This window comes from Peromyscus leucopus, chromosome 1 (genome assembly GCF_004664715.2).
Source record: "Peromyscus leucopus breed LL Stock chromosome 1, UCI_PerLeu_2.1, whole genome shotgun sequence".
Classification (NCBI taxonomy): domain Eukaryota; kingdom Metazoa; phylum Chordata; class Mammalia; order Rodentia; family Cricetidae; genus Peromyscus; species Peromyscus leucopus.
This window is the reverse complement of record NC_051063.1, coordinates 137,712,163-137,736,978: the sequence shown is the minus strand read 5'-3', so window position 1 is coordinate 137,736,978 and position 24,816 is coordinate 137,712,163. Positions and strand designations below refer to the sequence as shown.

Here is a 24,816-nt window from a genome sequence, read left to right as displayed (position 1 = left end):
TAGATATGTATGGAAATAGATCACAAGATAATCTTGACACACCCAAATTCACTTCTGAGACATGGGAAGGACTCTTGATACTGAGAGTCAAATTCATGTCTCTCATGACACGAATGACATTTGAGATTTTTTTTTTACCAAAGAGAAAGAACAAAGGCCTTCACCTTTACAAACAGGTTCTGAGCAACTTTTCAGGTGTGGATAAACATAAGGCCTCAAATACATCAGCCCTGAAATACATCAGCAGAAGCCGTTTAGGACCATATCATTCTGCCATTAAGGCACTCCAGGGCTTGTGCTCTATTTCTGGCCGTAACTACAGGCACTAGTTTCTCACTTCCAAATGAACTTAGCTCATTTAATTAAAAAAATGTGTTAGTGGTGTATGCCTTTAATCCCAGCACTAGGGAGGCAGAGCCAGGTGGATCTCTGTGAGTTTGAGGCCAGCCTGGGCTACCAAGTGAGCTCCAAGAAAAGTGCAAAGCTTCACAGAAAAACCCTGTCTCGAAAAAACAAAAAACAAAAAAATACTATGTTTGTGAGAAGTCTACAGAGGTGCTTTGAATAGCTCGAGAGCTCATTTTTGCAGCCCTATAACATTTGAGAATATTTGTTTTTAATCATTGGTATTTAATTCATTTTTGGGGGGAGGTTGCGGGCTATAAGGAGTGCATGGAGTGTGTAGAAATTGGCGAACAGCTTTCAGAAGTTGGTTCTACTGTGTGGTTCCTTGGGATAGAATTCAAATCACCAGGCTTGATGTGCACCATTACCTGATGAGCCATCTCATAGGTCCCCACTGTCACTTTTCGATCAAATTTACTGTCAGGGCTTTTAAGTTTCAAGGACAGTGTGAAGTTTAGCTAGTGGTCATGCCAGTAATCCCAGCACCTGGGAGGCTAAGGCAGGAGGATCTCTATGAGTTCCAGGTCTACATGGTGAGTTTCAGGCCAAACCAAAGCTATATAGTGAGACACTGCCTTAAAGCAAAAAAAAAAAAAAAAAAAAAAAAAAACAAAGCAAACAAAACAAAACAGGGAAGACTGGGTGTGGTGATGCACACCTTTAGTTTCAGCACCCCGGAAGAGAAGGTAGGAGACCGAGAAGTTCAGTGTCATCCCTGGCTACATAGCAAGTTTGAGGCCAGCCTAGGCTACATGAGAAGTCTTTAAAAAAATAAAACAAAATGAAAGGAAGAAAAGAAAAGACAAAAGGGAGAAAGGGAGAAAGAAAGAAAAAGAAAAGACAAGAGAGAAAAAAAGAAAGATCTGAAAGGACAGTGTGTCTGACGATGCTCTGCTTGCATCCAGTGGGAGCAGCAGGCAGGACCTGGGGAGCAGAATTAGAAAAGAAGGGATGTGTCCCCCCACAAAAGGCCTGGACTTTTGTGTTGCAATCTTTGATTGTCCCCATTCACTGGAAGGCTTTTCAAATATGACATTTGTCCTGGCAGATGAAGTGTCACATAGTAAGCAGGTGATAAGTGGCATAACTCTATGGAGGCATTCAGGACAGCAAGTTGGAGACAAATGACAAGCTGGAATGTGTAACTGTCAGCACACACAAGCCAAGGTCCCTACATAAAAGTTATTTTGAAGGTTCCTTTGTGACTTGGCAACTCTGCTGAGGTTCAATAGGCATGGGCTCACTATAGAAATGTGTGTGCGCATGTGTGTGTGTGTGTGTGTGTGTGTGTGTATGTATGTGTATGTGTGTGTGTGTGTTGTCTCTGTTGCTGATTATTTAAAACAGAAAATCCAGAGGTAGTGTTGCACTTAAAGCGGAAAGGAGAGCAGAGAGATCTTTAAGAGGAAAACAGAGAATTGACGCAGATTTCCAAACAGACCTGCTATCCACTTCAAGAGACCAGCTAAAATTACCCTGGCTAGAGTGTCTGGTGTCACAAGCTTTGTTCCCAATGTACGCTGAGGCCAAGTCTTCCCCACGTGGTACTCCAGCCACAGCTCAACGGGGAATTATACACCCACTGGGGTCTCTAGGTCAAGATTTAAGTGCATTAACAGAGGCCCTCTTCAAGCTAATGTGATGGAGAGCCATCAAATCCAGGTTGAAAGCTAAAGGGATGGGGTTGGGGGAGAGGACAAAATTAAGTCATCCTTTCATAGACTTCAGTGCATTTTCACAGACTGGGATTCAGATGTTCAACTTTAAAAACGTTATCCGAATGCCTTATTTCTGAGTTTCACCAGTTAGTCGGTCGGTCTTGACATTGGCAACGCACTTGCTTTGTGTGAAAGGAAATGGGTGTGAGAAGAGAGGACAAGGAGGGGGAAGAGGCAAAGGACAGCTTTTTCCAGCCCACATCTGTCTCCAGGGTCTCCTAAGCCCTGGAGGTCTTGGTTTCAAGCTAGATTTAACTGTGAAGGAAGTCTTCCAAATAAAATTTAGACCGAGTAGCACTCTCCTAGAAGATGGTGATGGACTGGAATCCTCCCAGTCAGTTAGTAGCAGACTTCCTGTTGGTAGTATTCTTTGCACTGGTAACACATGTAGATTTAGCTAGGCCCTGATGTCGTTGGGGGATATTCTGGGTAGAGGATAATCTATCAACAGGCAGGACAGAGGGAACTCAAGGGCATATTCTGGACAAGCAAAGCTGCAGAGTCAGCAGAGTGTGGCATCCATCAGCATCTGTCTGCATGATTGCAATAGGTGTCAGAAGACATCTGAAGGTTGCCAGACAAGATACAACTTTTACTAAAGGATGGGCGGTAGAGAAAGGAATGCATTTGAGACAAAAGTTATGAGTATGGTTACATGAATCAGGGCTCTTAGAGGAACAGAACCAATATTACCAGGGGAGTTTATTAGCTTAGTTCACCTAATGTAGCTGGGCTAGCCTGACAATGACTGTCTACATGCTGTGATGTCTGAGAACCCAGCAGCTGCCCAGAACATGAGGCTGAATGCCTCTGCTGCTCCAGTCTGGTACTGAAGTCCTGGAGGATTCCTGGAGAGCAGGTCTTCTCAATCTACTCCTGAAAGCCAAAGAAATCGGTTTCCAATGTCAGTTTCACTATAACCTCACTACAGACCTGAGACAGGAACTTCCTGTCTTAAAGAAAAATAAAATAGTAAAAAGAAGCTTTCCAACTAAACAGCCTACAGATTCCTAAGCTTCAGAAACTTTGCAGGCTAACTTAAACTAAATTGGGAGGCAATTTTTTGCAGAGGAATTAATTATTATACCTTACCAGAGGCATATGCTCTGTACTCCCATCAAAATGGACTCTTGGAAAGACAAATCTTTAAGGTGATGGGAAACTAGTCTGTAGTTGTTTGAAGTCCTGGGTAAGGAAGGGTCAGCATCAACTAGGCTGGGTGGGGCATTTGAAAAAACTTTTGGAGTTCACAGAAATGTTCCTTTTTCTTATTTGAGAGATAGTTACAGATTTGCCATACCCACTGAGTTGAATACTTAAACTGGGTATATGTCCTATAGGTATATTTTATCTTAATAAAATGGATTTTAAGAACGGGGGCGGGGGGGCCTGGAGAGATGGCTCAGTGTTTCAGAGCACTTGATGCTCTTCCAGAGGACTCATGTTTGGTTCTCAGCATCCTCATGGGCAGCTCACAAACACCAGTAACTTCAGCTCCAGGGGATCCAAAGCCCTCTTCTGATCTCCTTTGGAACCAGCACACACATGCACAAACACACAGACAGACACACATATACACGTATACGTTTTAAAAATGAAACAAGAAAGAGGGTAAATAAGAAAGTGGTGGAATCGTAGGTTAAAGTGTTGATGACAAAACGAGGTGGGACAAGGTCATAACAATGTATCTGGGTCAATGATTATACTTGTTTTATTGCTTAGGCTAAGAGGCATGAGTAAGTTTGACACAGATAACAACCAACAGTGTGAAGCAGAACATTTGCATTATAAAATGAAATGCTGGAGCAGACTGAAATAAATGACATAATAAGTGTAAGGATTGGATGGTGAAACTCTTCATGGAGAAGGTTGTTGCCACTAAGACGGAATAACTCAGTAGAGTAGATCTGTTTACATACCCCAAACTAGACACTGTTTGGGTTTAGATAGAGAAATTTAACTTTGTACACATTTGCACCAGAAGCAAATTAATTCTGAATTCTCAGCTAAGATGTTTCGTCTTATGCTGTGAGCAGCAGTGAGCCATTGAAGATTTGGAGCTGCAAAATGAACAGCCAGGGATGTCCTGAAGGAAGGAGACTTGGAGAGGCGTGTCTCAGTGGATTGCTGTGCAAATGTGAGAAGCTGAGTTCACGCCTTCAACACCCATGTGAAAGGACTGGTGCCCTGGAAACCAGCACTAGGCTGGGCCAAGACAGTCTGATTCCTGAAGCTCCTTTCCCAGAGAATCTAGCCAAGTGATGCCAGGAGAGCTACAAGGTAACCGCACTTGCAACCAAGCCCGAGTTCAAGCCCTAGAACCTACATGGTGGAAGAAGAAAACTATCTCCTCCAAGTTGTCCTCTGGTCTGCAAGCACACTCACTCCAATACCACCCCCCACCCCCAATATAAAAGGTGCAGTGTGATCATGGTGTCAACCTCTGACCTCCACGTGCACATTGGGCCCCCAGCTCACATGCACACAAAACCATATGTGTAACACACACACACACACACACACAGAGAGAGAGAGAGAGAGAGAGAGAGAGAGAGAGAGAGAGAGAGAGAGAGAGAGATGAGTTGCAAAGAGAGATACAGAGAGAGAGAGATACAGAGACAGATGAAGAAAAAGAGAGATAAACTTGTAATTTTATTCTAGACTCTGAGTTCCTCAAAGCCATCTGACTAGTCATACCTTCAGGCTCTGGGTTTGACTGAGAGACCCCACCTCACTGAATAAGGAAGATTGATTGAGAATGAGTCCTAACATCAACCTGAACCTCTGTATGCATGTGCACCCATGTGCATGCCTATCCACACAGGTCCCATATACATGCAGAACATGCATGCATATACATGCACTAGACACACATCCATGAAAAATAGAAAAAGAACACAATAACAACAAAACAGAAAAACTGGCTTAAGCCATGTGAAAACTAGTCATTTTTAATAGCTGGGTTACGCAACTTTTAATTTTTAAAAATTTATTATATTGTGTGTGTGTTGTCTTATGTGTTGTGTGTATGTCTGTGTCATGGAATGTGTGGAGGTCAGAAGATAACTTTTAGCAGTCCATATTTTTCCTTTCACCATGACAAATTTGAAGGTGACACTCAGGTCACTGGGTTGGACAGCAAGTACCTTAATGTGGTGAGCCATCTGGCCAGACCCAACTTCTCTTCTTTATTTAACTATGTGTCTACTTATTTAAGGTTTTTTTTTTTTAATTGGACAGGCATAAAGTGTAGCTGAGGCTGGTCCTAAACGTGTGATGATCCTTCCTACACCTCAAACTCCCAAGTGCCAGGATTGCAGGTATGCGTCACCACACCCATCTCGATTTCTCTGCCCTAATAGTACAACCTCTATGAAGTGTTAGAAAAATAAAACAGTAAAGATGAAAGCAAATCTAAAGAAAAAAATTCCCCAAGAAAACCTGGGCTTAAACTTCATATGAGTCGCCGGAGTCCATTTCCACTAAGTGATGTTTAAGGCTCAAAAACATGGTGTTTCTCTAACTCCAGCTTCAGAGACCTACCATTATAAATAATTGGGGATAATTATGAGAGCAGCTGAATAAACTGGAAAAGGCTGGGCATAAAGAGAAAAGCAATAGGAGGAAATGTGTAACACGGAGCTTGTCCATAAATCTCCCTGGAGTCAGAGTGACAGCCCTCATCTCCACACCGGAACCTGTTTGGAGTAAATCCCAAACCAGAGTTAACCAAATAAATAAAAACAATGGTCTTCCCCCAAAGGGACTTTCTGTCTTTATAGTTACTAGGAACTAGTAGAGCGTCTTGGGATCTTTTTCTGTACTGAAAAGGAGAGCCCTCTGATTCCAGACTGAGGTCAGGGTGGTCCCTGAATCCTGAAGCTTCCTTCACCAGCCAGGCAGACCCCAACCCTGCACCACTTCCAACGTAATGATGGCAGAAGGTCAATAGGGTCCCAGCGACAGTCTTTAAGCAAACACATTGCTGGAATACAGAGAAAAGAAAGATTTTCAGAAATTAAATAAATTGTTCTGTCAATAAGTGGTACATCTGGTGTGTATTAAATCAAAGGCTGGGATGCCTTTGAGAGAGGAGTCCGGGAGTGAGTGGCTGCCATGTCTACTGGGGAGGTTAATGCAAGATAAGAAACACTTTTGGTTGGAGATTCTCTATAATCATTGTGATAGGATCCACGTTTCCTGTCTCCCCTGCCTGCTCTCTCTCTCTCTCTCTCTCTCTCTCTCTCTCTCTCTCTCTCTCTCTCTCTCTCTCTCTCTCTCTCTGTGTGTGTGTGTGTGTGTGTGTGTGTATGTGTGTGTACATGTGCAAATGTGGGTGTGGCGATCAGAGGACAGCCTCTAGCCTACATTCTTCCAGTGCCTTCTCACTTATTGTTTGAGATGAGACCCCTCGCTGGCCTGAAACTTTACCAGATAGGCTAGGTGGAGTTTTATGGATCTGCCTGTCCCTGCTTCCCTACCTCACTGTTACTGGGATTACAGATGCACGGAACCATGCCTGCTTTTTACATGGGCTCAGGGGATCTGAACTCAGGTCCACATCCTTGTGAGGCAAGTGATTAAGGGACTAAGCCATCTCCCCAGCCCTGCATTTTCCTAATATTACTTCTTCTACAAACCAAATTGACTCCAATATGTTGTCTCTAAACAGGGACATTGAAGGTGTTAAAGTGGGCAGAATATTTGTACTATGCCAGACAGCATGCCGAGAGTTAGTCACAGGCTGTTGTGTGTATCATCATAGTGAAGCTGTTGACTTGGAATGATCTGAAACCAAGCTCCAATTGCTTCTTTCTGTTTCCTATGAGAAGAACGTAAACCAGAGAGGTTAGCCTCCTGATGCCCTGACAATAGGGATGTAAATCACAAATCAGCATAGCTATTCTAGTGAATTATGTACAATAAATGTACATCAAGGTTCATAAAAATATTAACATTGTCAGCCACCTGAAAATAATAATGGTATATTATTTTCATATATATGAGTGGTAAAATAGTAATGCTATTCAGTAGACATTTCCCTTTAACACGACATATAATCCTAAACCATTTGTTTAGTTTGTACATGCAAAATGACTGAAATGTATTATAGGAATGTAACCTGAGCCTGGCTCAGTTGATTTAACAGCCTTCACAGAACATCCACTCTGCAGACAAGATCAACACTCAGAGTCTTCGTGGAGGAAGAGGAGAAAGAGAGAGGCTGAACTGAAGGAGGACCTGTGCCTAGGCTACTCTAGATTGGGAAGCCTGGTGTGGTGGTGCACACCTTTAGTTCCAGCACTCACGAGTCAGAGGCAAGCAGATCTCTGTGAGTTCGAGGCCAGTCTGGTTTATATATTGAGTTCCATGGCAGCCAGAACTACATAATTGAAAGACCCTGTCCCAAAGAAAAAAATTCTGACAACTTTCCCCCTAGCCTTCAGTTTTTAGAAGATAAACTGTGCCAAACTGGGACTTGCAGCAAGCTGCTTAATCTCTCTAAACCTTCATGGCTTGCAAAATGGCACCCTTTGTCATGGATCCAGCATAAGGGTTATTGTGAAGAGCAAGTGACAGTCAAATGCAAGTGAAAGAGAGGCAGTGTAGGCGTTATGGTCCTAAGCACATGTTAGAATAGATAGAATTTATCTTCAGCATGTGAGTGGCCTTGGATTTGGTCCCTAGTACCAAAACAAACAAACAAAAAAACGCATAGATCTGTGTCTTCAGCTGCTCAGGCCATCAAAAGTCACTTTTATGGGGGTGCTAACTTCACCCTTACCATAAGGGGCTGATCTACTGATCAGCTAGCAGATGAATGAAATATTAGGACATAACTGGAAGAAGCAGGTCACTAGGAACACTCCTCTGAAGGCAATGTCTTGTCCCCAGCCCCTTTCCCGTTCATTTCTCTCCTCCCTGGCTACCATGGACTACTGTGCTCTCCTGCTACGGTGTTCTGCCCCTACCATGGAACAAAGTACACAGCCAGACCTGCCTTGAAGCCTCAGAAATGCTGAGTCAGAAGAAACCGTTTCTCCTTCAAGATCTCCCTACGTAGCCCAGGGTAGCCTTGAACTCACACTCCTCCTGCCTTAGCCTCTCTAGTACTCAACACATTTAGCTCTTTGTTTTTAACTAGTGTTTTTGGCACAGCAATGAGAAGCTGAACAGTACACAATGAACCACTCTAATCTTTGTGGAATAATACAGTGGCTTCCAGCCTTTTGAAGATTCGAAATATAGCTACTCGGAACTGAGATGTACTCTACATGTGAAACACACAACAAATTATGTTGAAGACTTGATACACCAAAAAGAACGTAAAATACCTAATTAATAAATTTTATATGGATCCCACATTGAAAAAGTATTTAGATTACATTTAGCTAAATAAAATAGTATTATGAGTAATTTTATCCTGTTTCCTTTTTAATGGGAATACTAGAAACATTAAGTAATATACAGGACTCACATAGATTGGACATTGTCAGGCTTGATAAGGAAGGAAGTTCCTTTTTCCCACAAGGATTGAAAATTCAGCTCTGCACAGCAAAATATCCTCCTACCTGGTGCCGAGTTCCTCTTAGAGAGTCCCTTGTCCACACACTCGTTCTCATCGCCTCTCAAGGCCTGCCTCAGTACATTTGATAGGTGATTCTGCTAAGGTGAGAATCTTCTCTGGTCAGTTTTGCATTGCTTACAGTCACCTGGAGATTCCTGTAGTAGATTATTTTAAAGTGTGCTACTTTTGTTCATGTTGCACTTGTTTAACTCTGTGAAGCTGTATTACTGTGCCTGTGCAAAACACCTGATGGTCTAATAAAGATCTGGCCAGCAGCAAGGCAGGAGAAAGGATAAGCAGGGCTGGCAGGCAGAGAGTATATGTAGAGGGAAAAAATTGGGAGGAGAGATCTAAGATCTAGGAGCAAGAGAAGGAGGAGGACATCGGGGGCCAACCACCCAGCTACACACACAGCAAGCCATTGAGTAAGAGTAGGTAAGATACAGAAGTAAGAGAACTGGAAAAGTCCAAAGGCAAAAGGTAGATGGGATAATTTAAGTTAAGGAAAGCTGACTAGAAACTAAGCCAAGCTAAGGCCAGACATTCATAAGTAATAATAAGACTCTGTGTGTGATTTACTTGGGAACTGGCTGGCGGGCCCCCCAAAAAGAATAAAATAACAATAGATTCCTCCTGCCTTTCTAGATTAAAGGTCAGAGTCCTTACCATAGCATCGTACTCCGCAGCTCACAGCATGGCTTCTGCTACCCTTCCTCCATTTCACCTCCTGCCCTTTGCTTCTCCAGTATCTTGGGTTTGTTATATCTGTGTTTGTGATACTTCTCTGCCTTTGAATTTCTAGAGAAAATCTTTCCTTATCCATGCACATACACCCTACCCTAAGATAGACTTTGCCTGGTTAATTGTTCTTCTATGACCCAACTTCTGTGTCTCCCACTCGGACTCTGCTATAGTTTGGATCTGGGATGTTCCGTGAAAGCCCATGTCGTTGAAGGTTGAAAACTTGGAAGGTGTTGGAACCTTTTACAAGAGATAAGTCACTCATGGTGTGCTCTTGAAGAGAAAATCCCGACCCCAAACCCACCCTTGTTTCTCTTGCTTCCTGGACTGAAATCACCTCAAAACCTGTAAGTCGAAGCAAACAAAATGTTTGCTTCTTTGGTTGCTTTTCTGAAGCAGGGTATTACTATGTAGCCCAGGCTGGCCTTGAATTCATAGCAGTTCTCCTGCCTCTGCCCGGGAGTGCTGGGATTATAGGTGTGAGCCACCTGCTTAGCATCACCTTCCTTCTGTTAAGCTGATCACCTCAGTTATTCCATCACAGTAAGGGGAAGCTGATAAATACAAATACTTTCTTCTCTAAACCACTGCTCTCCAACTAGAAGGACTATTCTTTGTGTTCCCTATCCTCAGACTTTATTTAAAAAGGTCTTTTTTAGATTTATTTCATTTATTGTGCATGGGCTTTTGTTTGCTTGTTGTATTATGGGTTCTTTCCTTCTTTCTTTCTTTTCTTTTCTTTCTTTTTCTTTTTTTTTTTTTTTTTTGCCTATGTGTGTGTATATGCACCACCCACATGCACACATCTGGCACCTGCAAAGGTCAGAAGAAGGCATTGGATCCAGTGAAACTGGAGTTATGGATGGTTGTGAGCTACTATGTGGGTGCTGGATTGGATTCTTAGATTCTTTGGAAGAGCAATACATGATCTTATCCAATGAGACGTTTCTCCAATCCCTGTATTTGTTTGTTTGTTTGTGACAGAGCTTCTCTGTGTAACAGTTCTTGTCCTGGAACTTGCTTTGTAGAGCAGACTGGATCACAGGGATTAAAGGCTTGCACCACCACCACCTGGCCTGTATGTGCTTTTTAGAAGGCACTGAGACATTTGCTCTCTGGTTTGCTCTCTTGTTTCCCTTGCTTTCCTGTAAGTTTCTTGAGGACCCTTCCTTATCCTGTACCTGTAAACTCTGGACCAAACTTCATGCCTGGCACACGGTACACTTTCAACAGTTAGGTGCCAGCAGGTGACGGAACTGACCAGGCATCACCAGCTCACCATAGTGTGTATCAGTTAAGAATCCTTGTGGATGCAGAACAGTGGAAACCTCCACTCTGACTTTATGTAATTAAAACCCTGCATGCTGTTTCCGCCTCAGGTACTGCTGGGTTCACTTATTTCACCTTCCTACAGTGGTGGCCTCCTAGAGGTTCTAAGTGTTCTTTCCTCATGGCAACAAGATTCTGACAAGCATCTTCTCAGACTAATTTCCAAACAAAGATTCTAGCTAAGAAAGGCCCTGATAGTCTAAATGTGTGCATGCATGTGTGTGTATTGGTGTGTGTAAAACTGTGTGTGTGTGTGTGTGTGTGTGTGTGTGTGTGTGTGTAAAAAACTTAGTTCTCTTACCCCCTGATCAGCATGTCTGGGGTTCTGTGTCCAGTCCTGACCCAATCACTGTAGCAGATACATAGGTGTGTCCTTTGCTGGGGCTGGGTTGAGTGCTAAGAGCAGGGAACTGGGGATGTGGCAGGGTTGGCTTCACACTAAACAGAGGGCCAAAACGAGAAGTAGAAAAAGCAGCATCAAGATTCTGTTTCTACCACAAAAGCAAGAAGATGTCCCGCGCTGCACAGCAAGCGCTCTGGGACGAGTTTGTTCCAGTACTATCTTTTACGAGAGAAGATATTTCAGGAACTGCGGGTCTCAGAGAAACTTTTGTTCTTCTGTGTTGACTTTCTTCTTCTTTTTAATCCTTTGCTTTGTTATTGCCAGGGACTGTAAAAAGGGGTTTATATTTATTTTAGATTTTTAGATATAATCGCCTTGTAAATAAAGTTGAAAGATACAAATCAAATGGAGAGATACCAAGTCCACCCACTGTTTGATAAGGCCCTGACCTCTTTCCTGGCTTACAACGTCTTCAGGGAAAGTGAGGATCATTAAACTAGAAACTACTTTCTGTAAAAGTGAGCCCCCGCCCCCCCCTCCCAGAGAGCTATGTGGTGCGCTCTGGAGACCAAACCTTTAGAGTCAGGGTTGTTTGGCTTGAAGGTACTCCATAGTAACTGTGTGTACAGTCACTCATGCACCGCTTTTATTGAGTTCTTACTATGTACCAGTTGCTGTTATAGGTACAGGAGTGGGGGGGGGGGTAAAGGAAGCTGTTGCCAGGCAGCTTACATCACAGTGAAGGAGATGGCCAGTAAATACACAACATGCAGGCTTTTAGGTTGGAATATTCGACATGAAAATAAATGAGTAATATGAAGAGAAGGACTAGGTGAGCAAGAAATTCTTTTTTTTTTTTTTTAAAGATTTATTTATTTATTATGTATACAGTGCTCCATCTGCACGTATCCCTGCAGGCCAGAAGAGGCCACCAGATCTCATTGTAGATGGTTGTGAGCCACCATATGGTTGCTGGGAATTGAACTCAGGACCTTTGGAAGAGCAAGCAGTGCTCTTAACCTCTGAGCCATCTCTCCAGCCCCAAGCAAGAAATTCTTTATTCGTTATTATATATTTTTCTTTTTTAAGATCAAAACCTTGTGCTTTGAAAAAAAAAAGACATATGTCTGTGTGAGAACCTGCATGTGTGTATGTACGTGGAAGTATATGTGCCTAGCGCCCAAAGAAGCCAGAAGAGGGCATTGGATCTCCCTGGGACTGGAATTACAGGTTACTGTGAGCTACTATGTTAGGTGCTGGGAACTGAACATAGCTCTTCTGCAAGAGTAGTAAATACTCTTAAACACTGAGCCACCTCTCCAGCCATTCATTTTTCATTAAAATTAATGGGCATGTGAACACACAATGAGAAGACAGTAATTGTACGTATTTGTGGGTAAAACACAATAATTTCTTTAAAAATTGTGTGTGTGTGTGTGTGTGTGTGTGTGTGTGTGTGTCTATAGGGACACCAGAAAAGGGCAATGGATTCCTTAGAGCTAGAATTGCAGACATTTGTGAGGTACACATTGTGTATGCTGGGATCTGAATACGAGATCTCCTGACAGACCAGCAAGCATTCTTAACCACTAAGCCATCTCTCTAGTCCTAGGGTTTCATTTTTTTATAATTGAACAATTTTCTCATATATATGCTGTATTTTTTTAAATCCATTCATCTGTTGACGAACACCTGTGTTTATCCCATTTCTTGACTAGTGTGACTAGTACTACAGTAAACATGGGTGTTCAGGTAACTCTATATGTTAATCTCATTTCTTCTTGATATATACGCAGTCAGTGAGATAGCCAGGCCATGTGGTAGATCAATTTTCAGCCTTCTAACAACTTTCCATCATGCTTTCTATAGTGGCAGTAATAGCTTCCATTTGAGAAAGGGTTACTTTAGAGGTGTCCAGCTAACTTTTTAATATTGTAACATGACATTGCCATCTACAAATACACTGGGTCTTGTTCACAGCTATTCTGCACAACTGGACTTAACTGCTTCAGATGAGTTCAATCACAGTTATAGCAAGTCCTAGGTGCAACAAAGATGACATGTTTTAGACAGTATTTATATGTGAGCATGCTTATGGGCAAAACCATCCAAGACTGTGATTGTGTCTAAATATGTAACAAATGATTTTAATTTCTGACCTGTAAAAGTGTATGTAAGCAATCCAACAAAGTTTTTGTTTTAAATTATATATATATTTATGTATTTGTGTGTTTATGTGTGTGCTTGTACACACATGCATGTATGCACATGCACATGCCATTGCACTTGTATAGAGAAGAGAACAACTTCTGGAGTCACTTCTCTCCTTCCACCACATAGTTTCTAGGATGAAAATCAGGTCATCAGGCTTGGTGGCAAGAGCCCTTACCTCAGCGGTTCTCAACTTTCCTAATGCTGTGACCTTTTAATACAGTACCTCATGTTGTGAAGACCTCCAACCATCAAATTATTCTGTTGCTACTTCAAAAGTATCATTTTGCTACTGTTGCAAATCATAATGTAAATATCTGACATGAAGGAGATCTGATATGTGACCCATGTGAAAGGGTCATTTGACCCCCAAAGGGGTCCTGACCTACAGGCTGAGAACCACAGCTTTACCTGATAAGCTATCTTGCTGGCCTCAAACAAGGGAGTTTATTTTTATTTATTTTCACATGTATGCATATGTGTGTATAGGTATGTGTCTCGACAAAGGGTTTTAATGAAAAATTTTCTCCACTCATGCTGTTGCTTGCTTAGTGTTTTATCATGATATGGAATAAGTGTCTTTTTAAAAAATAAGCTGTTATGGAGTTGTGGCTTATGCCTGTAATCCTAGCTCTAGGGAAGTAGAGGCAGGAGGATCAGGAGCTCAAGGCCGTTTTCAAGCAAGTTTGAGGCCAGCCTGGCCTTTATAAAATCTGTCTTCAAATAAAATAAAATAAAATAAAACAAATAACAAACAAAAAATGAGCTGTGTTCAAGTTAGTGTGTTCTGAGATCATCTTGGCAAACTTTCTGAACAGTGAATTCCTTCAGGGTGGTGCCAGGAAAGTTGTTTACAATCTGCTTTGGTGGAGAAGCTATTTGTCTTCAGAAATTTTGTGTACTTTAAGTGACCCAAGTGAAGTCAGAGAACTTGGTTATGAATCACATATAGAGGCAGGCCCATCAGAATAACACCAAATTTTTCAATGGAAACACTGAAAGCCAGAAAGGCCTGGACAGATGTTCTACAAAATCTAAGAGAACAGAGATGCCCACCCAGGTTTCTTTAGCCAGTACAACTATCAATCAAAATAGATGGAGAAAGAAAAACGTCCTACGACAAAAACCAAATTAAAGCAGTTTCTATCAATCCAGCTCTACAGAAGGCACTAAAGGAAAAGTATCAGTCTGAAAGAAAGTAACCATACCCAAGTAGAGACAAAAAATAAATATCCAAGAATAGTAAGTCAAAAGAGGGTTGGAAACCCACACCATGAGAGCAAAAATAACAGGAATCAATAAAAATAGTTCACTGATAACCCTCAACATTAATGGTCTCCAATCTCCAATAAAAAGACATAGACTAATAGATTACAGATTGGATTAAAAAACAGGATCTAGCTGGAGAAGTGGCTTAGGGGTTAAGAGCACTGACTGCTCTTGCAGAGGTCTGAGGTCTGAGTCTTAGCACCCACATAGCATTTCACAACTGTCTGAAATTCCAGCTCCAGGGGATCCAGTGCTCTCTTCCAGTCTCCATGGGACACAGACACATAAATAAAAATAATTAAAAAAAAATAACACGATCCATCTTTCTGCTATATCCAAGACACAAACCTCACCATTAAGGATAGACATCACCTCAGGGTAAAAGGATAGAAAAAGATATTCTAAGCAAATGGATCTAAAAAGCAAGTAGTTGTAGCCATTTTAATATCTTATAAAATAGTCTTCAAACAAAAACTAAACAGAATAGATGGGGAAGGACACTAGAGACTCATTAAAGGAAAGATCCCCCAAGATGATATTGCAATCCTAATCATTTATGCACCAAACACAAGGGCACTCACATTCATAAAAGAAATATTACCACAGCTAAAATCACATATTGACCCTCACACAATGATAGTGGATGACTTCAATACCCTACTCTTGCCAATAAACAGGTCATCCAGACAAAAACTAAACAGATGAATGCTGGAGTTAAATAATGTCATAAATCAAAAGGATATCTACAAAACACTTAACCCAAACACTAAAGAATATATTTTCTTCTCAGGAGCTCATGGAGTTTTCTCCAAAATTGATGGCATACTAGGATACATTGTAAGTCCCAACAAAAGTAAAAAAAAAAAAAATTGAAATAACACCCTGTATTCTGTTTGAACACCATGGATTAAATTGGATATCAACAACAGCAAAAATTATATGAAGTCATGGAAACTGAACAACTCATTACAGAATGAAAAATGGGTCAAGACAGAAGTCAACTGGAAACTAAACCTTTTTGAATTGAATGAAAATGAAAACACAGCATACCCAATCCTATGGGACACAATGAAGGCAGTTCTAAGAGGCAAGTTCACAGCACCAAGTGCCTACTTGAAAAAAGTTTGAGAGTTCTCATATTTGTAACTTAACCACACATCTGCAATCTCTAGAATAAGAGAAGTTAATAACCCCAAAGAATAGATAGGAAGAAATGAATTCAGGGCTTTAACCACTTAACTAGAAATAAAACAAACAAAAAATGTTGTGGAATATTATTTTGAGATGTGTTACCTTTGTTGTATTTGTTTAACTCTGTGAAGCTGTGATACTTTGCCTGTCTAAAACATCTGATGGTCTAATGAAGAGCTGAACAGCCAATAGCAAGGCAGGAGAAAGGACAGGTGGTGCTGGCAGGCAGAGAGAATAAATAGAAGAAGAAACCTGGGAGAAAAAGGAGGAGCAAGAGAATAAGGAAGAGGACACCAGGGGCCAGCCACCCAACTACCCAGCCAGCCATGGAGTAAGAGTGGCAGTGAGATTACAGAAGTAAGAAAAGGAAGAAGCCCAGAGGCAAAAGGTAGATAGAATAATTTAAGTTAAGAAAAGCTGGCTAGCAATGTGCCAAGCTAAGGCCGGGCATTTATAATTAAGAATAAGCCTCTGTGTGTGATTTATTTGGGAGCAGGGTGGTGGGCCCCCCAGAAGAGCAAAACAACAACAACAAAAATACAAAGACTCAATGAAGAAACAAAGAATTGGTTTTCGAAGCCTGAAGAAAATCAATAAGATTAACAAAGCCTTAGCCAAATCAACTAAAAGACAAAGAGAGAAGATCTTGGGATAACTCCAACCAAGAAAGTGAAAAATTTGTATAATAAACACTTTACTGTGTTGAAGGAAGAAATTGAAGAGGACATCAGAAGATGGAACAATCTTCCATGCTCATGGATCAGTAGGATTAATACTGTGAAAATGGCCATCCTACCAATAGCAATTCTTAATAACAAAGAGTAAGTTCAAGATTACTGTATATATTCTGAGGTGTGTGTGTGTGTGTGTCCATATGAAGTTGGAGGTTTTTATTTTCAATTTCTGTGAAGAACTGTATTAGATTTTGATGGAGATTGTGTTGAATATATAGTACACACTAGAGAAAAGACAGCATCTTCAACAAATGGTACTAGTCAAACTGGATGGCTGCATGTAGAAGAATGAAAATATATCCCTGTCTATCACTCTGCAGAAAACTCCAACTGGATCAAGGACCTCAATGTAAGATCCAGTATCCTGAATTTGACAGAAGAGAAAGTGGAGAAATAGTCTTGAACTCATTGTCACAGAGGAAGACTTTCTGTTCAGGACACTGGTAAATAAATGTGACCTCATGAAGCTGAAAAACTTCTGTATGGTAAAGGACACCATCATTTGGGCAAAGCAGGAGCCTATAGAATGGGAAAAGATTTTTACCAATTAGACATCTGATGGAGAATTAGTATCTAAAATATATAAAGAAAAAACTGAACATCAAGAAGACAAATAATCCAATTCAAAAGTGGGGCACATAACTAATCAGAGAGCTCTCAAAAAATGAAACACAAATGTCTGAGAAACCTTTAAAGACATGTTCAACACCCTTAGCCATCAGGGAAATGCAAATTAAAAGTACTTTGAGATTTCATCTTATACTAGTCAGAATGGCCAAGATCAATAAAATAAAGCACCTGCTGTCAGTGATGCAGGGAAAGGGTAACACTTATTTATTGTGGATGAGAGTGCAAACTTGTCTAGCAACTATGGAAATCAGTGAGGTGGTTTCCCAGGAAGCTAGAAATCAATCTACCTCAAGATCTGGCTAAACCATTCTTGGATATATACCCAAAGGATCCTACATCCTATTACAGAAATACTTGCTCATTCATGTTCATTGCTGCTGTATTAATAACAGCTAGAAACTGAAAATAGCCTGGATGTCCACCAACTGATGAATGGATAATGAAAATGTGATACATTTACACAATGGAATATTATTCAGCTATTAAAAATCATAACATTCTCAGGTAAATGGATAGAGCTAGAAAAAAATCATCTCAAGTGAGGTAACATAGATCCCAAAAGATGAATATTATGTTTTCTTTCATATTATATGTTAGCTTTTAAGCTTTCTTTTTTTTTTTTTTTTGTTTTGTTTTGTTTTGAGACAGGGTTTCTCTTGTGTAGCTTTGTGCCTTTCCTGGAACTCACTTGGTAGACCAGGCTGGCCTCGAACTCACAGAGATCTGCCTGCCTCTGCCTCCTGAGTGCTGGGATTAAAGGCGTGCGCCACCACCGCCCGGCAGCTTTTAAGCTTTCAATACGTGTGCTATAATCCAAACAACCACAGAGGTTAGATATCAAGTATGGGACTAGGGGAGGAGAGGCTCTCCCAAGGAAGAAGGGATAGAATACATTGTTACAGAGAGACAAAGGGGTAACTAGGAGGATTAAATTGGGAGGGGATGAGAGAGAAGGGTAAAGGAGGGACTATGGGCAGGGACAACTAATATTAAAGGACTTCTGGAGAACCAGGGTGGAGACCTACTACTGTAGAAGCTTCCTGAAATGCACACATATGTGAAAGGAATCTAAATGGAGTTACCAAATAATAGGGGAGACAACTAGAGATCTTATGCCACAAAGTAACACCTCCAGTGCCAGGAATGGGTGATATCTTGTTGAACTCTTGGCCAAAGGGGCTCCATGGAAACCCCCACACATTGCAAGCTATTTTCAATGCTACTGATTACTCTCCATAACCTGACAGTAAGGCTCTATTGCTGAAGATAACATCTACTTCTATCATCAAACATGGAAGAGCTGAGCTAGTGTCTAATTAGAAGCTTTACCTTTACTGATTAGTTGTCATGGTACTAAGATACTCTCCATGAAACCATAAGAGAAAGGTAATCATCAATATTACCCAGCTACAAAACCTGTGACTTATGACAGTGACCTGCCTGTATGACATACTAGTTTAATAGTGGCACAAGTGTTATAGGAGCAGCTAACTGCTTTGTGATTCCATGAGATGGAACTCATACCTACAGTGCTAAAGGGGCTAAGAGCCTCAAACTGCCATGTAATGGGCCTAGGGGGAAACCTGATATAATTATTCTGATAAAGGAACACAGCAATAAAATGACTCCTAATGACATCTGGCTATACCCATAGATCATTGCCTTGCCCAACCCACATCCGAGAAGCTTTTTGTAGTAGATGGGAGTTAACACAGAGACCTGCAAGTGCACAATGTGGAGAAAGTGACAGACATTGGAACATTCAGTCCTAAATAGCATGTTTTGATTGAACTCCTCCCCACAAGGCTCAGGGAGGTATGAGGAAGAGGAGGCAGAAACATTGTAAGAGTCAGAGATGATGGATGACTCCAAGGAAACAGTGACTTCCAGGCACAATAGGACTGAAGTACATATGAACTCATGCAGACTGGCAGCACACACAAGATTTTCACAGGTTCAAGCCAGAAGTAGTACCAGCACTGAGGGGGGATGTGGTCATGGGCTCCTATTTTGCTTTGTTTTGGCTTTTTTTGGGGGTGGTGGTGGATCTTATTTGTGTTTTGATTGTTTGATTTCCATTTTTGTGTTTCTTACTTTTTATTTTTGAAGGAGAAAAAAAGAACATAAAGTTGGGTGGATAGGGAGGTGGGGAGGATATAGGAGGAATTGGGGGAGAGGAAAATATGATACAAATATATTGAATGAAGATTTTTTCAATTAAAAAAGAGTTTTAAAAAAGGAGAGCACCATTTAACAAGAGAAATGCCTGGTACAATCATTGAGCACTCATAATACCCTCTGTTAGATATATGGGTGATGGTAGTGAGCTTGACTGAATTAAAATTTCCCAAATGGCAGTGATTTTCATTTTTGCAGTTTTTTGCAGGTCCATGTCTTGTACTAGTATTTTTAAAAAACTGACTAGATTAGATTTAGATTAATCTTTCCATATAATTCTTTGAAAATTTCATGCATTCATATAATATATTTTGGCCATATTCACCTACCCTATCTCTCTTAATTTCTTATTTTATTTTTAATGATAATTTGCTGTGTTCAATCTGTGCTATATATATATATATATATGCAGAGCCACCCACTGCAGCACGGTTGACCAAAGGGGATCCAATCCTTAAAGGAAACCGACTCTCCCTTCCCTAGCAGCAGTCAACTGTCAATAGATCCTCATAAGCCCTACCCTCCAAAGGGACATTCATCTTAGGGCTGCATGATATTTTCATATTCCTAAGTTTTTATCACCTAGCTCAAAATACAGAGCCAATACTTCAGAGACTCTGTCCTGTTCCTTCTCAGTCAATACCCTCCTCCCACTAGGAAACCACCATTCTTATTTCAATAATATAAATTAATATTGAGCTGCGCAGAAAACCTTACGTTTCTTGCTTAATATTTATACCCTCCCACCCGGCCTTTTTTCAACTTTCTATTGACCTAAGAAATAACATCTGTCAAAATGGTTTGGCATGATAGGCGTGTTTTCCCTTAAAAACACACTCACTATACTATGTAACTATTAGAGAGAAGTTTCTTCTTGTACCAATTAATATACTCTCTTGGTCACCGTTGGGCACATTGTCCATACTTTGTTTTTCCGAAGCCGCTTTCTGAAGCCCATGGCAACTCAAAGGCAATGGTTTTGTGGTGATGGAGTAGCTCAAAGTCACAAGATACGCTGCGATAATTTTCATCCGGCCAACGGGCCATTCACCCATCCAACGCACTTGTTGAGTACCTAGCATTCGCTCCACCTTGGACACTAAGAAGACCTCATTTCTTGGTTGGAAGCGAAACACAAGAGCACCTTTTGTCAATGTGTAGTGAGTGCTCCGACTTAGGTAAGCACCAGGCGCACGGAGGATGGGCGGCTTCCGGAGATGGGGCGGATAGGAGAAGGTGGGTGGGCATTTCCCCAGCAGCTGTTGCCAGCCACCCGACTTTGATCACTTTGCCGCCTGGCAGCAGTGGCGGTCAACCTCATCGTTCCCTAGCAACCGGAGCCAACAGCCAGAAAGTCTTGCTATTGGGCTCACACAATGTGATGGGCAGCCGAGTGGTCTAATAGTAATTTTTAGGCTTGGTCGGTGGCCCCGCCTACTCCCAGTCCGCCGGCAGCGCATGCGCGGGTGGGCAGGGCTGTGTGCAGGGCGATCGCGGAGCCGGAGCAGCCGCTGCTAAGTGTTTGGGCTCGGTCGACACCGCGGTGCTTGCTCCTCGCCCCAGCCGCCGCCGCCGAGGGAGCGGCCGCCTATTGTCCTTCTCCGGCGCCAAGGCGCGGAGCTGCTCCGGCTCGGCCCGCGGGGGAGCCCGGGGAGCCGCACGGTGAGAGCGCAACTTAGTTGCGGGAGTTGAGGGAAGTTTTGGGCGTCTGAGGAGGGGGCGCGCGCGCAGCCGCCCCTCCCCCTCGGCTGCCCTGGGCGCGCGCGCGCGCGCGAAGCTGCGGGAGTCGGGGGCGCGCGGGTTCGACGCGGGTGGCGGACCCTCCTCCCGTAGCATCCGCGGCCGGCCGGGGGTGGGTGGCGCGGCCGCCGATCCCAGCCTCCTCGATCCGCGTTCTCCGGCTGCCCGCTTCAGTGGCTCCTGCTGGGGCTTTCCTCTGAGGGACGGGAGCTCGGTGGGGCGCGCCGCCCCGACAGTCTGTGGTCACGGGAACGAGCTCCCCGGGGCAGTCGAGCAGGGTAAACACTGCGCGCCCCGGCCGCCTTCGGGGGCTTCTTGGGCGCTTTCTCTCGGAGGGGCGCGGCCGACGCTCCGGGACCCGTGCATTCGGCTCCGCAGCCACCGAGCCCTGGCGCAGCCAGCCGCTCGCGCTTTCAGACCCGGCCAGTCGCTGCTTTTGCTAACTAGGACTCGCGAGACGCATAAAACTGTCGGGGAAGGGGGGGAACCCTCAGTTTTCATCTCGTTGAGAAAGTGTATGCCCCCATTCCCACCCCATCTTACAGCCGAAAGACTGGGTCCCATTAAGTTGCTAGACGCTACTGTGATTCAGGAATTCACAATGAAAATTGGATTGAGCAACATTTTAGTATTCAGTCTTTACTCCATAATGAAGTTATTTTTGAGAGTTCATTGCCAAAGTGATGTGCCTTTTTTGGTTACCTCCCCCAACCCCTTATCCCCTTTCATTTCCAGAAGGCGCTATTCATTTTTTTTTTTTTTTTTTTTATACCTTTGGCTTGCCCGGGTCAGGAGAAACGCTCCAGTTCTTGAAAGGTCATTGTCTCTAAAGGAGTTCCCATGAGTTGAGATGAATCTGAGAGAAATCAGTGTCACTTTCGTACACCTGCATTTCTTGGGGATTTACAAACTGCATTAAGCACTTGCCTTCTTAAGTTTTGAGTGGATTCATTCCACTGCATTTCGTTGACTGGACTATGATGATAATTCCGTTTTAGTTCCCAAGTGGAACTAACTTAAGTATCCTATCATTCATATTGAAACACAATGACCATGTCATTTCATGTTCATTTCAATTGTATCTCTTTGGCATCTGTTAAAAAGTTTTCTTTGAAAAATACTGCAAATGGTATTTTGCTTTGTTTTCTATGAGAAGAAGGTGGAGAAGTGTTGCTTGGGTTTTCTGGTTTGTTTGGCTTTTCTTTACTTGAAATCCAGCGTTGTTTACCTGATGAAACCAAGGGAAAATATTCTTAAGTCAAAGGAATCCAGGACTCAGAATCTTTGTGCTTAATTTTCCTTCCCTGGGTGGGTGTGGTGAAGGAGGTGGACAGGAGTTGGAAGTTATTAGGGAGTTACATAATACAAACATACTTGCCTACAAAATCGAGGGCCCAGGACACCAGTTGCTTTCCTTCCCTGGATTGATAACATGTGATAATTCATGCTTTTGTTTTGGGGTTTCTTAGAATTTAACTTGCTTCACTAAATGGAGACTGTATGTAGTAGTCTACATGGTCTTTCCTGGTCCTTTCCCTTCTTAAGGACTGTGATGGGCGGTATTTTGCTATATACTACCTTTGCTAGACGAGTCTGTACACACGGTTGGCATTCAGCTTTTATTTGATTTGGGTGAAGTGATTTTTACCAGCTACTGAAACTTTGCACAGGAGAGACTCATTAATTCTTGGGCCTTGTACAAAATGACAATTAGCTTGCACATCTGTGCTGAAGTTTAGGAGAATTTGCTAAGTCTTTTCTCTTTTTTTGAGATAGGGTCTCGCTGGGTAGCCCAGGCTGGTCTTGAACTCACAGAGATCCACTTGGCTTCTGAGTGCTGGAATTAAAGGCCTAGCTTTTCTCTCTCTCTGAGTTACCGCTTGCCATGTAGTGTAGGTTGACTTTGATCTTAAGGCTTCCCTGCCTCAGTTTCTTTCGGACTAGAAAACTGGTTTGTATCACTTTCCTCCAGCTTTAAAACTCTTTAATTTGTTGATTTGTTCTTGAAGATAAGTGGGGTTTGGATGGTACACTGCGGACTTCCAAAAAAAGATTGCAGTTTAGAAGTCCATCCCTCACACTCCTCCTTGTTGAGACTATGGAACTGCTGAACAAATTCATTCATAGCTCTTCCTGTTCTTTTATTGTGAAATTGGGAGGGAGCACAGTTTAGAAGAAATTCACTTTTTGGAGTTCTGTAAATTTGAGTTCGGAGCCTTACTTTTTCTTTGTCTCGTTTTGAAGCCCTGAGCATCTCCCTTAACCTCCGAGTTTGTCTCCTTCCTTGTAAGGGGTGGTAGTAACATTACATGTTCTTAGGGATGCTGGAAACAGTATGAGGGGTAGTAGAGACATTACATGTTCTTAGGGATGCTGGAAACAGTATGAGGGGTAGTAGAGACATTACATGTTCTTAGGGATGCTGGGAACAGTATGAGGGGTAGTAGTGACATTACATGTTCTTAGGGATGCTGGAAACAGTATGAGGGGTAGTAGAGACATTACATGTTCTTAGGGATGCTGGAAACAGTATAAGGGGTAGTAGTGACATTACATGTTCTTAGGGATGCTGGAAACAGTATAAGGGACTTAGAACACTGTCCCATACTGTGTAGGTGGCTAAAATGATAATTTCACACTTTACATGACTTTAAAAAGTATTTTTAAGATGTTTCTGGACAGATTATCAGTCAGTAAAGACACTTGCCACCAAGCCTGATGGCAAGTGTCTTTACCGACCAGTTCAGCTTCCCAGAACCCCACATAGTAGGAGGAGAGAACCAGCTCCTGAAAGTTGTCCTCTGATCTCCACATTCACACTGTGGCACTTAACACCCACGCTAAACTCACAAATGAACATAAAATTTTAAAAGATGTCATTTGAACAGAAGAATGATAGAAACTATACTGTTTCATCACCTGTTAGCCGCCTTCTGCGTGGGACTCCAGGTGGCTTGGTAGGAAAGAATTCTGTACAGCTGTGTAGTTTGGGAAACGACAAGAGATGGATTGTTTTCAGTACTAGCCATAGTATGTGTATCTTAGTCAGTGTTCTTTTGGCTGTGAAGAGACACCATGACCATGACAGCTCTTACAAAGGAAAGCTTTTGATTGGGGCTGGCTTACAGTTTCAGAGGTTTAGATCATTGTCATCCTGGTGGGAAGCATGGCAGCATGTAGGTAGACATGATACTGGCGAAGTAGCTGGAAGTTCTACATCTGGATCTGCAGGCAACAGGAAAAGAGAGACCCTGGGTCTAGCTTTGGCTTCTGAAACCTCAAAGCCCACTCCCAGTGACATACTTCCTCCAGCAAGGCCACACCTCCTAAAACTCTTCAAATAGTGTCACTCCCTGGGGACCAAACATTCAAATCTACAAGCCTAGGGGGACCATTCTTATTTAAACCACCATAGTGTCTAAGTTAATGTCTCCTTTTTACGTTGGCCTTGAAAACAATATGTATGGCTTTATGATGTTTCTCAGGTTTGCTCAAGATAGAACTGGACTGGGTGTTAGCAGAATACACAGTTCAGAGACTTAAGCACCCCACTCACTTGCCTTTCCAAATGCCACTATTTACAGAAGGAAGCAGTGATTAAAGTCAGTTGTACCAACTTAGTTTAGAATGTTTAAAGTACCAAATGGAGTAGATATGTTTTAGAACTGTTTACCTGATCAAACTTAAAGATTGTGGGTATAAATATCCCTGACCAAGCTTCCTGGGCAAGCTTGGCCTTCAGTGCTTCTCTTAAAGTTA

The 24,816-nt window shown here is 42.3% G+C and overlaps 1 protein-coding gene across 8 annotated transcripts in view; it reads left to right on the top strand.

Annotated features, from left to right (window-relative positions):
• The first annotated feature begins 20,748 nt into the window (after positions 1-20,748).
• Akap13 (A-kinase anchoring protein 13) overlaps positions 20,749-24,816 on the top strand; it is a 302,085-nt gene continuing 298,017 nt past the window's right edge. For all 8 annotated transcript variants that reach the window (XM_037198603.1, XM_037198597.1, XM_037198599.1 and 5 more), the window contains exon 1: positions 20,749-20,979. The gene's annotated coding sequence lies outside the window, so the exon portion shown is untranslated. The remainder of the gene's footprint in view (positions 20,980-24,816) is intronic.